The sequence below is a fragment of the Ranitomeya imitator genome, chromosome 1, assembly GCF_032444005.1.
Source record: "Ranitomeya imitator isolate aRanImi1 chromosome 1, aRanImi1.pri, whole genome shotgun sequence".
In the NCBI taxonomy this organism is placed as follows: Eukaryota; Metazoa; Chordata; class Amphibia; order Anura; family Dendrobatidae; genus Ranitomeya; species Ranitomeya imitator.
In genome coordinates, this window is record NC_091282.1 from 57,289,003 (window position 1) to 57,304,515 (window position 15,513).

Consider the following 15,513-nt stretch of genomic DNA (forward strand, 5'->3'; position numbering starts at 1 on the left):
TCCTTTAATATAAGGAGAGGCTCAAGTTAATTATTCTTGATTGATTTTGGTCTTTTTTTCTCCAGTAAACATGCAGACAATGTGGAGTCACCGAAAGGTGAAGTCTGCAATGAGTCACAAGGAACAGATGATATTTCAATGTTTCTTTACCTTTGTGCCCATCTGTTTGCTCTGTACGGTTCGTAAACCAGCTTTGCCCTTTTTTCGTGGAATTAAATATTTTGAAAGTTTTCCATGTTGAGCTGAACGCACCCAGATTTCCGAATCTCATGTATCAAGGTGATGTATCCTAACAATAGAATGAGCTCAATGGAAATAGGACACATTCCGGTAGCATACCGGAGAAAGACGGGGTGAGCCGCTCTGATTGGCAGTCACTCAGTTATTTACTTATTGTTGCCTTTTCTTTTTTATAACGAGAACTATGGAAGTTACCATTCAAGCCACAGTCATTACACAGATAGTAGTGCACCGCATCCTTGGCTCCCAAATTGAAAAGGAGATATCCAGCAAAATAGAGGACGGGTGCAGGAGCAATCCTTTTAAGAACCCAGACATTTTTGATGTTTGCGCCATAACTTTTTTACTTATCCATCGACATATTTTTATGCAGGACAAGTAGCAGTTATGAGTAACTCCATTCATTTTACCATTTAATACACTGAAAAAATGGGTAAAATTTTCCAAGTCTGGTGAAATGGCTACAAAAAAACCCGCAATTCTGTCTTTTTTTATATGGCGTTCACTCGGCAGTAAAAATGACTGGACAACATGATTCTCCAAATCAGTACCATTATGACAATTCCAAACGTATTTAAAGTTTTTTTTTAACTTTTACTGAGTTTTTTATTTCTCTTATTATGTTAGTGCTTATAAAAAAAAATAAAAAAATTCTGAACATTAAAAAAAAAATGATGTCACCATTTCGAAGACACTTAACTTTTTATACTTTTCTATTTAAGGAGTTGTGCGAATCCAGTTTTTTTTGTGCACTGAGATTACATTTTTATTGATATCATTTAGAGATGTGTAGGACACTTTGATCACTATTTATTGTATTATTTTCTTGGAATGTCCCCCCAAAAAATGACAACTTTGCCTTTTTCATTTTTTAATTTTCTTTTCGGCATTCAACATACAGTTGAAAAAACATTTATAGTTTGCTAGATTGGACTTTCTCGGACACAACAATACTAAATATTCTTTGTTTTTAAAGAGTTTTAACGGGGGTGATTTTAACTGCTATGCATCTTTTTTTTTTTTTACATTTTTGTTAAACGTTTGTTCTTTTAATTTTAATTTTATTTTTAGTTTCCTTAGAAAACTTATACCATATACTGCATTTTGTATCAGTAATGATGCTCTTCTGTACACGTATAAGTGAACATGAACTTTGTGACTTGTGACTGTGCTCGTATTTTAGCACTGTTGAAATGTTCACGGTTTACTAGTCGACATGGTACAGGAAAAATAAATAAATGTAAAAAAAGATGTCCCCTTTCTTGTATCACCTGTCTCCTGAACATGCAGCACTGAAGCTACACCATCCTAGGACCAGCATTGACTTACTGTGTCAGGCGTATTGGAAGATCCTTCAAGGTGCAGATGGCCATGGCCAAGGAGTCAGTGCTAGATGTGATGGCAGCTCAGGTTGTAGCACCAAGTTCCCGTTATCAAATGAGAATAATCATCACCAGCTTTGTAAAAGACGTTGGAAAAGACGTCACAGTCTATCATCATCATCCTTCTCCTCCTAATAAGTAGTGACATGAGTGAAAGATGCCTGAAGTCTCTGAAATAGAGCGAAGTCCTGCAGCAGCTGTCATGTCGGTCACCCTGGAAGTTGGATAGTAATGTACGACCGCTTTGGACAACTTTATAATTGTGTATTGTGATGGGGGAGAGGAGAGGAACACATCAGTCTCATTTCTGTTCAGTTCTGCAGAGATAGGGCAGAGCGTCTTATCTGCGTCTGGCCGGCTGTGCCGACGTTCTACTGTGGTCAAAAAAGATAAAGACGTACTCCAAAGTATAACACACCCTAAAAACACACACAAATATATCATCAATATATTTACGGTACGTCTTTTTTTTTTTACCTCTTTGTGGAAGGTCACATGTTTATTTTCCATATTTTCATTATTTTCTCCCCTTTCTTCCAAGGGTCATAACTTTTTTTTTTTTAACTTAGTAAAAATTCAAGTCCAGTGGATTGGTGAAAAAAAAAAATCATTTTATAACTAGATAGATGGGATATGTTGATACTTAATGTTTTCTTTTTAATTTCTATAATTTTAGATTGGGAAAAGTGGGAGGGGATTTCATTTTTTTTTAGATATTTTTTCAGATTTTTAAAAACATTTATCTGATTAGGCCATATTCACACGTTCAGTATTTGGTCAGCATTTTACATCAGTGTTTGTAAGCCAAAACCAGGAGTGGGCGATAAATACAGAAGTGGTGCATATGTTTCTATTATACTTTTCCTCTGATTGTTTCTCTCCTGGTTTTGGCTTACAAATACTGATGGAAAATACGGACCAAATACTGAAAGTGTGAACGTGGCCTGAAAAGTAATCTATGGGACGATGCTAGTGTCCAACCTGAGGCTCAGATCTCGAGCAGTCTTGAAATCCGCTTGTGGTCGCGTTCCAATGGTCCATTGTGAAGGGCTCGGTTGAGCTCAGCGGATTGTGCTCAGCATTGTCTGACATGTTTATAAAGCGCTTATGAAGCCCTAAGACGAGCACAGGTCAATCTGGTTGAAGCCGCCAAAAGTGACTGAAAATCATATGGAAATCCCACAGGTGCCTCCAGCACAGACAATAAATATCTCTCCTTACTGCATATTTCACATATTATTCCAAAAATGTAAGGTTACACCTACCCACTCGTGATTACAGTGGCACGAAAAAGGGACAAGGGTTTCCTGTTCTTGGGACTTTCTTTCAATCATTTCTAAATTGGGTCTGCTGGTGTCATGCGACTATGACAAAGTTCTTTCAAGGATTTGAAAACAAGACTACTCTTCATGAAAAGCAGCTCCCTAGCAGATACAAATCACGGACAGGTGCAGCAGCAATGATCTTCCAATTTGGGGCAATTATATATAATAACATAGAGTTTTGCAATTTTGTAATAGAGTTTCTGTATCAGTTTCTCATCATTTTCAGGACTCCTGCTAAATTTCTCCACCTCCTCCATTTCCTCAGTCCGAGTGCGTCCTAAGTTTTCAATGGATTCGATGACTTACACGGCCGAGTCCGATCCAAACATGAGATTAAACTCGGGCAAGCAACTATTTTTTAACCTTGAACAGACTAGGTCCAAGAAAAAAATCGGAAATGTGCACGGCCCTATTATTAGAAACTTGGTCCGAGGGCGATCTGATGTTTTTTCGGATCACATTCACACTAAAAATTCACCTGTCTGCACCTCGCCTTTACAGGCGTTTTTTTGTGTTACATGTACTAAATTTATGAAAAAAAAAAAAATATATATATTTTTTAAATAAATAAATTCATGTTTTATTAAAAAGGAAAATTAGTAATTTTGCAACTTTCACACTGGCCTCCAGGGCTATATTAAACTCATGCTTTCTGTCTTTCCAGGAGCATTTTTCAGCAGACTCCTTTTCAGCAGACAATCTGTTCTAGAGTTCAGATCACACTGGGGAGCAGTGAATATTCATTTCTCTTCAGCAGCCGCCATAGGCTTTAGCTGCAGCAGTCGGCTCCTGCCTCCTGTCTTTCCCTGCTGCTCCCCGGCTTGCATCGCATTCAACTGTATCGGCATTATAGATGCTAATACAGTTGATAGCAGTAATGGAGGATAAAGCGTCCAATGACGCTCCCTCTCCCATCCTTCCCATCTGCCTCTGACACAGGCGGTGCCCGATGATGTCACTTTATCGCGCAACATGCTGTGTATGCCGGGCAGATGGCAGCGCAGCTGCTGAGACCGAAGCAGAGCCGGGATCAGTGGGGGAACGAGGAGGAGAGGTGAGTATTGTGCTATATATATACATATATATATATATATATATATATATATATGCATATATATAACAGCAGTGAATGAGTTCTGGTGGCCATAATACTGTGGAGGGGGCTACATTATATTCTATGGAGGGGGGTTGCATTATACTCTATGAGGGTCTACATTATATTCTATGGGGGGCTGCATACTGTATGAGGGAGCTACATTATATTCTATGGGGCTGCATTATACCCTTTGAGGGGGCTGCAATATACCCAATGAGTGGGCTGCATTAAGTTCTATGGGGGCTGCATTATACCCTATGTGGGAGGGCTACATTATATTCTGTGGGGAGATTTTTTTTATACTATGAGGACATTATATTTTATGGGGGGCTGCTGTTGTGAATTCTGTGGCTGAGTTCACTTCTGTGGTCACAAGTGGTATTGCAGTCTCTGGGCTTCCTCCCTCAGGTGTTTTGGTGAGCTCGTTGGCTGCCTTGCTATTTAGCTCCACCTGAGTCTGTCTTCCTTGCTCCTTGTCAATGTTCCAGTGTTGGATCTGAGCTACTGCATCTTTCCTTGGGCCTGCTGCTCTGCTAGATAAGTGCTTCTAGTTTGTTTTCTGTTTTTTTCTGTCCAGCTTGCTATTGTCTTTTGCTGGAAGCTCTGAGAAGCAGAGGGGTGCACCGCCGTGCTGTTAGTTCGGCACGGTGGGTCTTTTTGCCCCTTTGCGTGGTTTTCGTTTTAGGGTTTTTTGTAGACTGCATAGTTCTCTTTGCTATCCTCGCTCTGTCTAGAATATCGGGCCTCACTTTGCTGAATCTATTTCATTCCTACGTTTGTCTTTTCATCTTGCTAACAGTCATTATATGTGGGGGGCTGCCTATTCCTTTGGGGTATTTCTCTGAGGTAAGTCAGGCTTGTATTTCTATCTTCAGGCTAGTCAGCTCCTCAGGCAGTGCCGAGTTGCATAGGTAGTTGTTAGGCGCAATCCACTGCTGCTTATAGTTGTGTGAGGATAGATCAGGTACTGCAGTCTACAGAGATTCCACGTCTCAGAGCTCGTCCTATTGTTTTTGGTTATTGCCAGATCTCTGTATGTGCGCTGATTACTGCACGCTGTGTTGCCTGATTGCCAGCCATAACAGTACAAGGAGCCACACCAATGATTCCCAATAGAGGGAAAAAAGAAATCCTGACATCATTTTTTTTTCTTAGCTCTGTCTTCAGTCTTTTTTTTCCCCTAGACATTAGAGTGCTTCAGGACACAGCTGTGGACATGGATATTCAGGCTCTGTGCTCCTCAATGGATAATCTCGTTGTAAATGTACAAAAGATTCAAGATACTATTGATCAGAAATCGATGCTAGAACCAAGAATTCCGATTCCTGATTTGTTTTTTGGTGACAGAACTAAGTTCCTGAGCTTCAGAAATAATTGTAAGCTATTTTTGGCCTTGAAACCTCATTCTTCTGGTAATCCTATTCAACAGGTTTTGATTATTATTTCTTTTTTGCGCGGCGACCCACAGGACTGGGCGTTTTCTCTTGCACCAGGAGATTCTGCATTGAGTAATGTTGATGCATTTTTCCTGGCGCTCGGATTGCTTTACGATCAGCCTAATTCAGTGGATCAGGCTGAGCAAAATCTGCTGGCTTTATGCCAGGGTCAGGATGATATAGAAGTATATTGTCAGAAATTTAGGAAATGGAAAACGGCATTTAATACGCCCGAGGGTCATTTTGAGTATCTGGTGATGCCGTTCGGACTTGCCAATGCTCCATCTGTTTTTCAGTCTTTTATGCATGACATTTTCCGTGAGTATCTGGATAAATTCTTGATTGTTTACTTGGATGACATTTTGATCTTCTCAGATGATTGGGAGTCTCATGTGAAGCAAGTCAGAATGGTTTTCCAGGTACTGCGTGCTAATTCCTTGTTCGTGAAGGGATCAAAGTGTCTCTTCGGTGTGCAGAAAGTTTCATTTTTGGGGTTCATCTTTTCCCCTTCTACTATCGAGATGGATCCGGTTAAGGTTCAGGCCATCCAGGATTGGACTCAGCCGACATCTCTAAAAAGTCTGCAGAAATTCCTGGGCTTTGCTAATTTTTATCGTCGCTTCATCTGTAATTTTTCTAGCATTGCCAGACCATTGACCGATTTGACCAAGAAGGGTGCTGATTTGGTTAATTGGTCTTCTGCTGCCGTGGAAGCTTTTCAGGAGTTGAAGCGTCGTTTTTGCTGTGCCCCTGTGTTGTGTCAACCTGATGTTTCTCTTCCGTTCCAGGTCGAGGTTGATGCTTCTGAGATTGGTGCAGGGGCGGTTTTGTCACAGAGAGGTTCTGGTTGCTCAGTGTTCAAACCATGTGCTTTCTTTTCCAGGAAATTTTCTGCTGCTGAGCGTAATTATGATGTGGGCAACCGAGAGTTGCTGGCCATGAAGTGGGCATTCGAGGAGTGGCGTCATTGGCTTGAGGGTGCTAAGCATCGCGTGGTGGTATTGACTGATCATAAGAACTTGACTTATCTCGAGTCTGCCAAGCGCTTGAATCCTAGACAGGCCCGTTGGTCGTTATTTTTTGCTCGTTTTGATTTTGTGATTTCATACCTTCCGGGCTCTAAAAATGTGAAGGCGGATGCTCTGTCTAGGAGTTTTGTGCCCGACTCTCCGGGGTTATCTGAGCCGGTGAGTATCCTCAAGGAAGGAGTCATTGTGTCTGCCATCTCCCCTGATTTGCGGAGAGTGTTGCAGAAATTTCAGGCTAATAAACCTGATCGTTGTCCGGCCGAGAAACTGTTCGTCCCTGATAGGTGGACTAGTAAAGTTATCTCTGAACTTCATTGTTCGGTGCTGGCCGGTCATCCAGGAATCTTTGGTACCAGGGAGTTGGTTGCTAGATCCTTCTGGTGGCCATCTCTGTCACGGGATGTGCGTGCTTTTGTGCAGTCCTGTGGAATTTGTGCTAGGGCTAAGCCCTGCTGTTCACGTGCCAGTGGGTTGCTTTTGCCCTTGCCGGTCCCGAAGAGGCCTTGGACACATATTTCGATGGATTTCATTTCTGACCTTCCCGTTTCTCAAAAAATGTCGGTCATTTGGGTGGTCTGTGATCGCTTTTCTAAAATGGTCCATCTGGTGCCCTTGGTTAAATTGCCTTCCTCCTCTGATTTGGTGCCTTTGTTCTTCCAGCATGTGGTTCGTTTACATGGCATTCCTGAGAATATTGTTTCTGACAGAGGTTCCCAGTTTGTCTCGAGGTTCTGGCGAGCCTTTTGTGGTAGGATGGGCATTGACCTATCTTTCTCCTCGGCCTTCCATCCTCAGACTAATGGCCAGACCGAACGAACCAATCAGACCTTGGAAACATATCTGAGATGTTTTGTTTCCGCTGACCAGGATGATTGGGTGTCATTTTTGCCGTTGGCTGAGTTCGCCCTTAATAATCGGGCCAGCTCGGCTACCTTGGTCTCTCCATTTTTCTGCAATTCTAGGTTCCATCCTCGTTTCTCTTCAGGACAGGTTGAGTCTTCGGACTGTCCTGGTGTGGATTCTGTGGTGACAGGTTGCAGCAGATCTGGACTCAGGTAGTGGACAATTTGACCTTGTCCCAGGAGAAGGCTCAGCTTTTCGCTAATCGCAGACGCCGTGTGGGACCCCGACTTCGTGTTGGGGATTTGGTTTGGTTATCTTCTCGTCATATTCCTATGAAGGTTTCCTCTCCTAAATTTAAACCTCGTTTTATTGGTCCGTATAGGATTTCTGAGATTCTCAATCCGGTGTCTTTTCGTCTGACCCTCCCAGACTCCTTTTCCATACATAATGTATTCCATAGGTCGTTGTTGAGGAGATACGTGGCACCTATGGTTCCATCTGTGGAGCCTCCTGCCCCTGTTTTGGTGGAGGGGGAATTGGAGTATATTGTGGAGAAGATTTTGGATTCTCGTGTCTCTAGACGGAAACTCCAGTATCTGGTCAAATGGAAGGGTTATGCTCAGGAAGATAATTCCTGGGTTTTTGCCTCTGATGTCCATGCCCCAGATCTTGTTCGTGCCTTTCATGTGGCTCATCCTGGTCGGCCTGGGGGTTCTGGTGAGGGTTCGGTGACCCCTCCTCAAGGGGGGGGTACTGTTGTGAATTCTGTGGCTGAGTTCACTTCTGTGGTCACAAGTGGTATTGCAGTCTCTGGGCTTCCTCCCTCAGGTGTTTTGGTGAGCTCGTTGGCTGCCTTGCTATTTAGCTCCACCTGAGTCTGTCTTCCTTGCTCCTTGTCAATGTTCCAGTGTTGGATCTGAGCTACTGCATCTTTCCTTGGGCCTGCTGCTCTGCTAGATAAGTGCTTCTAGTTTGTTTTCTGTTTTTTTCTGTCCAGCTTGCTATTGTCTTTTGCTGGAAGCTCTGAGAAGCAGAGGGGTGCACCGCCGTGCTGTTAGTTCGGCACGGTGGGTCTTTTTGCCCCTTTGCGTGGTTTTCGTTTTAGGGTTTTTTGTAGACTGCATAGTTCTCTTTGCTATCCTCGCTCTGTCTAGAATATCGGGCCTCACTTTGCTGAATCTATTTCATTCCTACGTTTGTCTTTTCATCTTGCTAACAGTCATTATATGTGGGGGGCTGCCTATTCCTTTGGGGTATTTCTCTGAGGTAAGTCAGGCTTGTATTTCTATCTTCAGGCTAGTCAGCTCCTCAGGCAGTGCCGAGTTGCATAGGTAGTTGTTAGGCGCAATCCACTGCTGCTTATAGTTGTATGAGGATAGATCAGGTACTGCAGTCTACAGAGATTCCACGTCTCAGAGCTCGTCCTATTGTTTTTGGTTATTGCCAGATCTCTGTATGTGCGCTGATTACTGCACGCTGTGTTGCCTGATTGCCAGCCATAACAGGCTGCATTATACCTTATGAGGTGACTGCATTAAACCCTATGATGGTGCTGTATTATACTCTGAGGGGGCTGCATTATATTCTAAGGGGGTCTGCATTATACCCTATGAGGGCCCTACATTATATTCTATGAAGGGGTTGCATTATACTCTATGAGGGAGACAGCATTATATTCTATGGGGGGCTGCTTTATAGTATATTAAGATGGCTGCATTATATTCTATGGGAGGGCTACATTATACCCTATGAGGGAGCTGCATTATATTCCGTGAGGGAGGCTACATTATATTCTATGGGGAGGGCTACAATATACCCTGTGAGGGGGCTGCATTATACCCTATGAGGGGGCTGCATTATATTCCATGAAGGAAGCCACATTCTATTCTATGGGGAGGGCTACAATATACCGTATGAGAGGGGGCTACATTATACCCTATGAGGGGGTTACTCCAACCCCTGCTACATAATTAAGACATATACTACCTTATATTATACCCTGATATTAGCGTGTTTTACAGCACAATTGGTGGTCTTGAATTTATTTCTATGTACCATAGAAGAATGATTTTATCTAGTGGGCCCAAGGTGCTACAGTCCGACGCTGGTTAAATTAGACAGGCAATCCAACCCAAGAAGATCGCTTAGCTCCAGTAGTTGGACGTAGGATGACTCCGGCTGTATGGGTCCTACAAAATCTGGCTCAAACTCACAGTATCCAATCTACACATTATAGAGCTGTATATGTACGGTATGTGTGTGATAAAGGTGAAACATTATAACTTGCAAAAATGACTCCAGCAGTATATATATTCATTTCTATCTAATCTTGTTTTCACAAGGCTCGCTGCCCAACATTCCAAGAAACAAGAAACCATAAAATCTTCAGCTTTTCTTATGGGGGTTATAGAGGCGGCGAGATCATTGCTATCGTCGCCACCTCCGCAATTCTTGCAATATCAGAATTAAGACTGTCTTGTCAATAAAAAAAAATAAGGCTAAGTTCACACTGATTTTTTTTAACATGAATTTTGATCCAGATTTGCTTCATATGTTTAGGCAACATTTAAAAAATATTATGAATTTCATCCAGAAAAAGGATGATTTTTTTAAAATCTGTATTATCATCCTTATGGCATTTGTTTTGATACATCCGCAGTGAATACAATGGACAAGAACAAATGCAGTTTCCTGTGTTAATAATTATACCTTATCCATAAAAACTGGATTATTCATCGGTGATCCACTTTTCTTTCTTTTTTTTTTACACACCCATAGAACTGAATAAGGCATGTCAGAATATGTTGGGTTAAAAATAAGTGCATTGGGAGGGAGATTTCTATAAATCCCGTTAACTTTGCTGGAAATGTAAGGTGTTGAGTTGTTGACACAGCATAAATACAAAAATGTCAAAAACTCAACAAAAGCTTGCAGCGTCAAAAACGCACCAAAAGCTCCTCGTGGGCAGGTAGCCTTAGTCCAGATATGTGATGATTGGCTGGTGATAGTTGGTTTTCTTAATGGCACTTGCTATTCTATGTGGTTGTGTACGTCAGATTTTTCGCTTGGCAGAGCTGGTCCACTGGTGCACAATGCCAGTGCCTAAATAATAAGCCCATTCAGTGCACATAATTATTGGCAAGTGACTGGTTTAATCATGATTTATTTTTTTTCCATGTTTTCTGTACTCTTCGGCTGCCTGCAGTACTTTGTACCTGATGTTTATGCCCAGTTTGTGTTGTCTTGGTCACATTATAAAGAGTGAATGGTGTCTATTTTTCTAAACCTGCTTATATTAGCAGGACACACAAAGTTCTGTCTGGCAAGCAGTCAAATGTGTGTGTGTGCCGCTATTCAGTGTGCTCAAGGGTGAACAATATGGTATTAATAGTGAAGAAATAATTTGTCGTGCGTCCAAAGATGTAATTCTTATGCAATAATCATGTTCTATTATATCCTAAGTAATGACTTACAATCTGGTATTAGCTGCACTGCTCAGGCGCTATTCCTGCCAGGAGAGGAACCAGTGCCGATTGCATTGAGTCCAGTTTAATAGGAGCTGATGTACGGTATCCTGCAGCAGACACTAAACCCATGGATGGAGCACTTCTGCTCCGTTTACTGTATGTACCCTGGCACTGCAAGCAGCTGATTGGAGAGGGTGCCGGGTATTGGACCTTCATCGATCTGATATTCATGACCTATTCTAAAGTTAGGCACATTCATTTCAAAGTAGTGGAAAATTCCATTTTCCGAACGACCTTCTCAAATTGGAAAAAACATTTCACTTTTTTGAGGCTGAAAAAGATTATCATTAAAGAGGTTGTTTACTACTTTTTCATTGATGACCTATCATTAGGGTAGGTCGCCAATGTCTGATTGGTTGAGGTCAGATACCCAGCACCCCCACCGATCAGCTGTTCCCAGACGAAACTGCTCGATTGCGGAGCTGCTCCATCTTCTGTTAGTAGCGACGGAGTAGGGGATTTTTTTGGCTGCTGATATTTGGATCTTTCATTTGGACTAAACTATGGTTGTGTTTTTGGGTCAGACACTGACTTAAAAGGTAGCGACTAGTGATGAGCGAGTGTACTCGTTGCTCGGGTTTTCCAGAGCACACACGGTTGGAGATTTAGTTTTCATCGCCGCAGCTGAATGATTTACAGCTACTAGCCAGCTTGATTACATGTGGGGATTCCCTAGTAACCATGGAACCCCCACATGTATTCAGGCTGGGTAGTAGCTGTAAATCATTCAGCTGCGGCGATGAAAACTAAATCTCTGAACACTAACAAATACTTGGACATCACCCGAGCGTGCTCAGGAAAACCCGAGCAACGAGTACACTCGCTCATCAGTACTGGTTACATCTACAAACAACCACAGAAGAAAAAATGGTGGAAAAACGTCCACAAGATACACAAAATAGAAACCGCTTTATTGATAAAATATACATACAAAGGAAAGAGACAGAGGCAGGGCCGGACTGAGCGGCACAACACATTACAGCATCAATAATGAGAGACCACACATGGTGGTGACCGGTCACAAGCGCAAGTGCGCAGCACAATCAATATAATAACAGCATGTTAGCGTGACCTACCTAGTAGTGTGCAAACCAAACACGTGTGAGCTCCCACCCTCCCCGACGTGCGTTTCGGAAGTAACAAACTTCCTTCCTCAGGGTTAGTCCCTAAGGTGCCAGAACAGCAGAACCCCCCCATAAGTGACCCGATTTTACAAACTACACCTCTCAATGAATTTATCTAAAGGTGACATGATCATATTGATGCAGGGGTCTGATATATTATGTTTATACTCTTGCCTTTCCCTCTCGTCCTGTTGCTCTATATTATCAGTGTTGGTCTATTTGTTAATGTATGTTGGTACTGCTACACGATTTGGTGTATTACCACTCTTATACAATGGTACTGCTACACTGTTACGTGTATTACCGTGTTTTGTTAAATATATATATATATATATATATATATATATATATATATACTAGCTGAAGAGCCCGGCGTTGCCTGGGCATAGTAAATATCTGTGGTTAGTTATAGCACGTCACTTCTCTTATTTTCCCATCACGCCTCTCATTTTCCCAATCACATCTCTCATTTTATCCCTCACTCCTCTCATTCCCGCCTAACACTTGTCATTTCGACCTCACATCTGTCATTTTCCGATCACTACACTATTTTCCCTCACTCCTCTCATTTTGCACTCACACCTTTTATTTTCACCTCACACCTCTCATTTTCACCTCAGTATATACATGTTTGTCATCTCCCTTATATATAGTATACACCTGTATGTCATCTCCTGTATATAGTATATACCTGTATGTCATCTCCCCTGTATATAGTATATACCTGTTGTGTGTCATCTCCCCTGTATATAGTATATACCTGTATGTCATCTCCTCCTATATATAGTATATACCTGTATGTCAACTCCTCCTATATATAGTATATACCTGTATGTCATCTCCTCCTATATATATAGTATATACCTGTATGTCATCTCCTTCTATATATAGTATATACCTGTATGTCATCTCCTCCTGTATATAGTATATACCTGTGTTTCATCTCCCCTGTATATAGTATATACCTGTATGTCATCTTCTATATATAGCATATACCTGTATGTCATCTCCTCCTGTATATAGTATATACCTGTAGGTAATCTGCTCCTGTATATAGTATATACCTGTGTGTCATCTCCTCCTGTATATAGTATATACCTGTATGTCATCTCCTCCTGTATATAGTATGTACCTGTATGTCATCTCCTCCTTTATATAGTATATACCTGTGTGTCATCTCTCCTGTACTCCTGTATATAGTATATATCTGTGTCATCTCCCCTGTATATAGTATATACCTGTGTGATCTCCTGTATTAGACCTCGTTAACACGTTATTTGCTCAGTATTTTTACCTCAGTATTTGTAAGATAAATTGGCAGCCTGATAAATCCCCAGGCAACAGGAAGCCCTCCCCCTGGCAGTATATATTAGCTCACACATACACATAATAGACAGGTCATGTGACTGACAGCTGCCGTATTTCCTATATGGTACATTTGTTGCTCTTGTAGTTTGTCTGCTTATTAATCAGATTTTTATTTTTGAAGGCTAATACCAGACTTGTGTGTGTTTTAGGGCGAGTTTCGTTTGTCAAGTTGTGTGTGTTGAGTTGTGTGTGGCGACATGCATGTAGCGACTTTTGTGAGATGAGTTTTGTGTGGCAACATGCGTGTAGCAACTTTTTGTGTGTCGAGTTGCATGTGACAGGTTAGTGTAGCAAGTTGTGTGCAGCAAGTTTTTCGCATGGCGAGTTTTGCGCGTGGTGAGTTTTATGTCTGGTGCCTTTTGAGTATGTGCAAGTTTTGTGTGAGGCAACTTTTGCACGTGTTACAAATTTTGTGCATGTGGCAATTTTTCCGCATGTGCAAGTTTTGCGTGTGGCGAGTTTTCCATGAGGTGAGTTTTGCACTTGTGGCGAGTTTTGCGTGAGCCTATTTTTTGCATGTGGCGAGTTTTGCGCGTGGTGAGTTTTGAGCGGCGACTTTTGTGTTTCGACTTTTATGTGGCGAGGTTGGTGTATGTGTGGTGAAATGTGTGCTGAGGGTGGTATATGTGTTCAAGCACGTGGTAGTGTGTGGCGCATTTTGTGTGTGTGTTCATATCCCCGTGTGTGGTGAGTATCCCATGTCAGGGTCCCACCTTAGCAACCGTATGGTATATACTCTTTTGCGCCATCGCTCTCATTCTTTAAGTCCCCCTTGTTCACATCTGGCAGCTGTCAATTTGCCTCCAACACTTTTCCTTTCACTTTTCCCCATTATGTAGATAGGGGAAAAATAGTTTGGTGAATTGGAAAGCGCGGAGTTAAAATTTCACCTCACAACATAGCCTATGACGCTCTCAGGGTCCAGACGTGTGACTGTGCAAAATTTTGTGGCTGTAGCTGCGACGCCTCCAACACTTTTCATTTCACTTTTTCCCCATTATGTAGATAGGGGCAAAATTGTTTGGTGAATTGGAAAGCGCAGGGTTAAAATTTCACCTCACAACGTAGCCTATGACGCTCTCAGGGTCCAGACGTGTGACTGTGCAAAATTTTGTTTCTGTAGCTGCAACGCCTCCAACACTTTTCCTTTCACTTTTTTCCCCATTATGTAGATAGAGGCAAAATTGTTTGGTGAATTGGAAAGCGCGGGGTTAAAATTTCACCTCACAACGTAGCCTATGACGCTCTCAGGGTCCAGACGTGTGACTGTGCAACATTTTGTTGCTGTAGCTGCGACGCATCCAACACTTTTCCTTTCACTTTTTTCCCCATTATGTAGATAGGGGCAAAATTGTTTGGTGAATTGGAACGCGCGGGGTTAAAATTTCGCCTCACAATATAGCCTATGACGCTCTCGGGGTCCAGACGTGTGACTGTGCAAAATTTTGAGGCTGTAGCTGCGACGGTGCAGATGCCAATCCCGGACATACACACACACATACACACACACACACACACATTCAGCTTTATATAGTAGACTAGCTGAAGAGCCCGGCGTTGCCTGGGCATAGTAAATATCTGTGGTTAGTTATAGCACCTCACTTCTCTTATTTTCCCATCACGCCTCTCATTTTCCCAATCACATCTTTCATTTTCCCCCTTACTCCTCTCATTCCCCCCTAACACTTTTCATTTCGACCTCACATCTGTCATTTTCCGATCACTCCACTATTTTCCCTCACTCCTCTCATTTTGCACTCACACCTTTTCATTTTTACCTCAGTATATACATGTTTGTCATCTCCCTTATATATAGTATACACCTGTATGTCATCTCCTCCTGTATATAGTATATACCTGTGTGTCATCTCCCCTGTATATAGTATATACCTGTATGTCATCTCCTCCTGTATATAGTATATACCTGTGTGTCATCTCCCCTGTATATAGTATATATCTGTGTGTCATCTCCTCCTGTATATAGTATGCGCGTGGCGAGTTTTGAGTGGCGACTTTTGTGTTTCGACTTTTATGTGGCGAGGTTGGTGTATTTGTGGTGAAATGTGTGCTGAGGGTAATATGTGTTCAAGCACGTGGTAGTGTGTGGTGCATTTTGTGTGTGTTCATATCCCCGTGTGTGGTGA

The 15,513-nt window shown here is 42.1% G+C and overlaps 1 protein-coding gene across 3 annotated transcripts in view; it reads right to left on the reverse strand.

The window, feature by feature from the left end:
- The window catches only part of LOC138662023 (urea transporter 2-like), a 296,371-nt gene that overhangs the window by 81,052 nt on the left and 199,806 nt on the right, over positions 1-15,513 (reverse strand). Inside the window, exon 1 of one of the 3 annotated variants that reach the window (XM_069747128.1) lies at positions 1,570-1,857. The exons of the other annotated variants lie outside the window; for them this stretch is intronic. The gene's annotated coding sequence lies outside the window, so the exon portion shown is untranslated. Of the gene's footprint in view, positions 1-1,569; positions 1,858-15,513 lie in introns of those variants that run through there. 3 annotated transcript variants of the gene reach the window in all.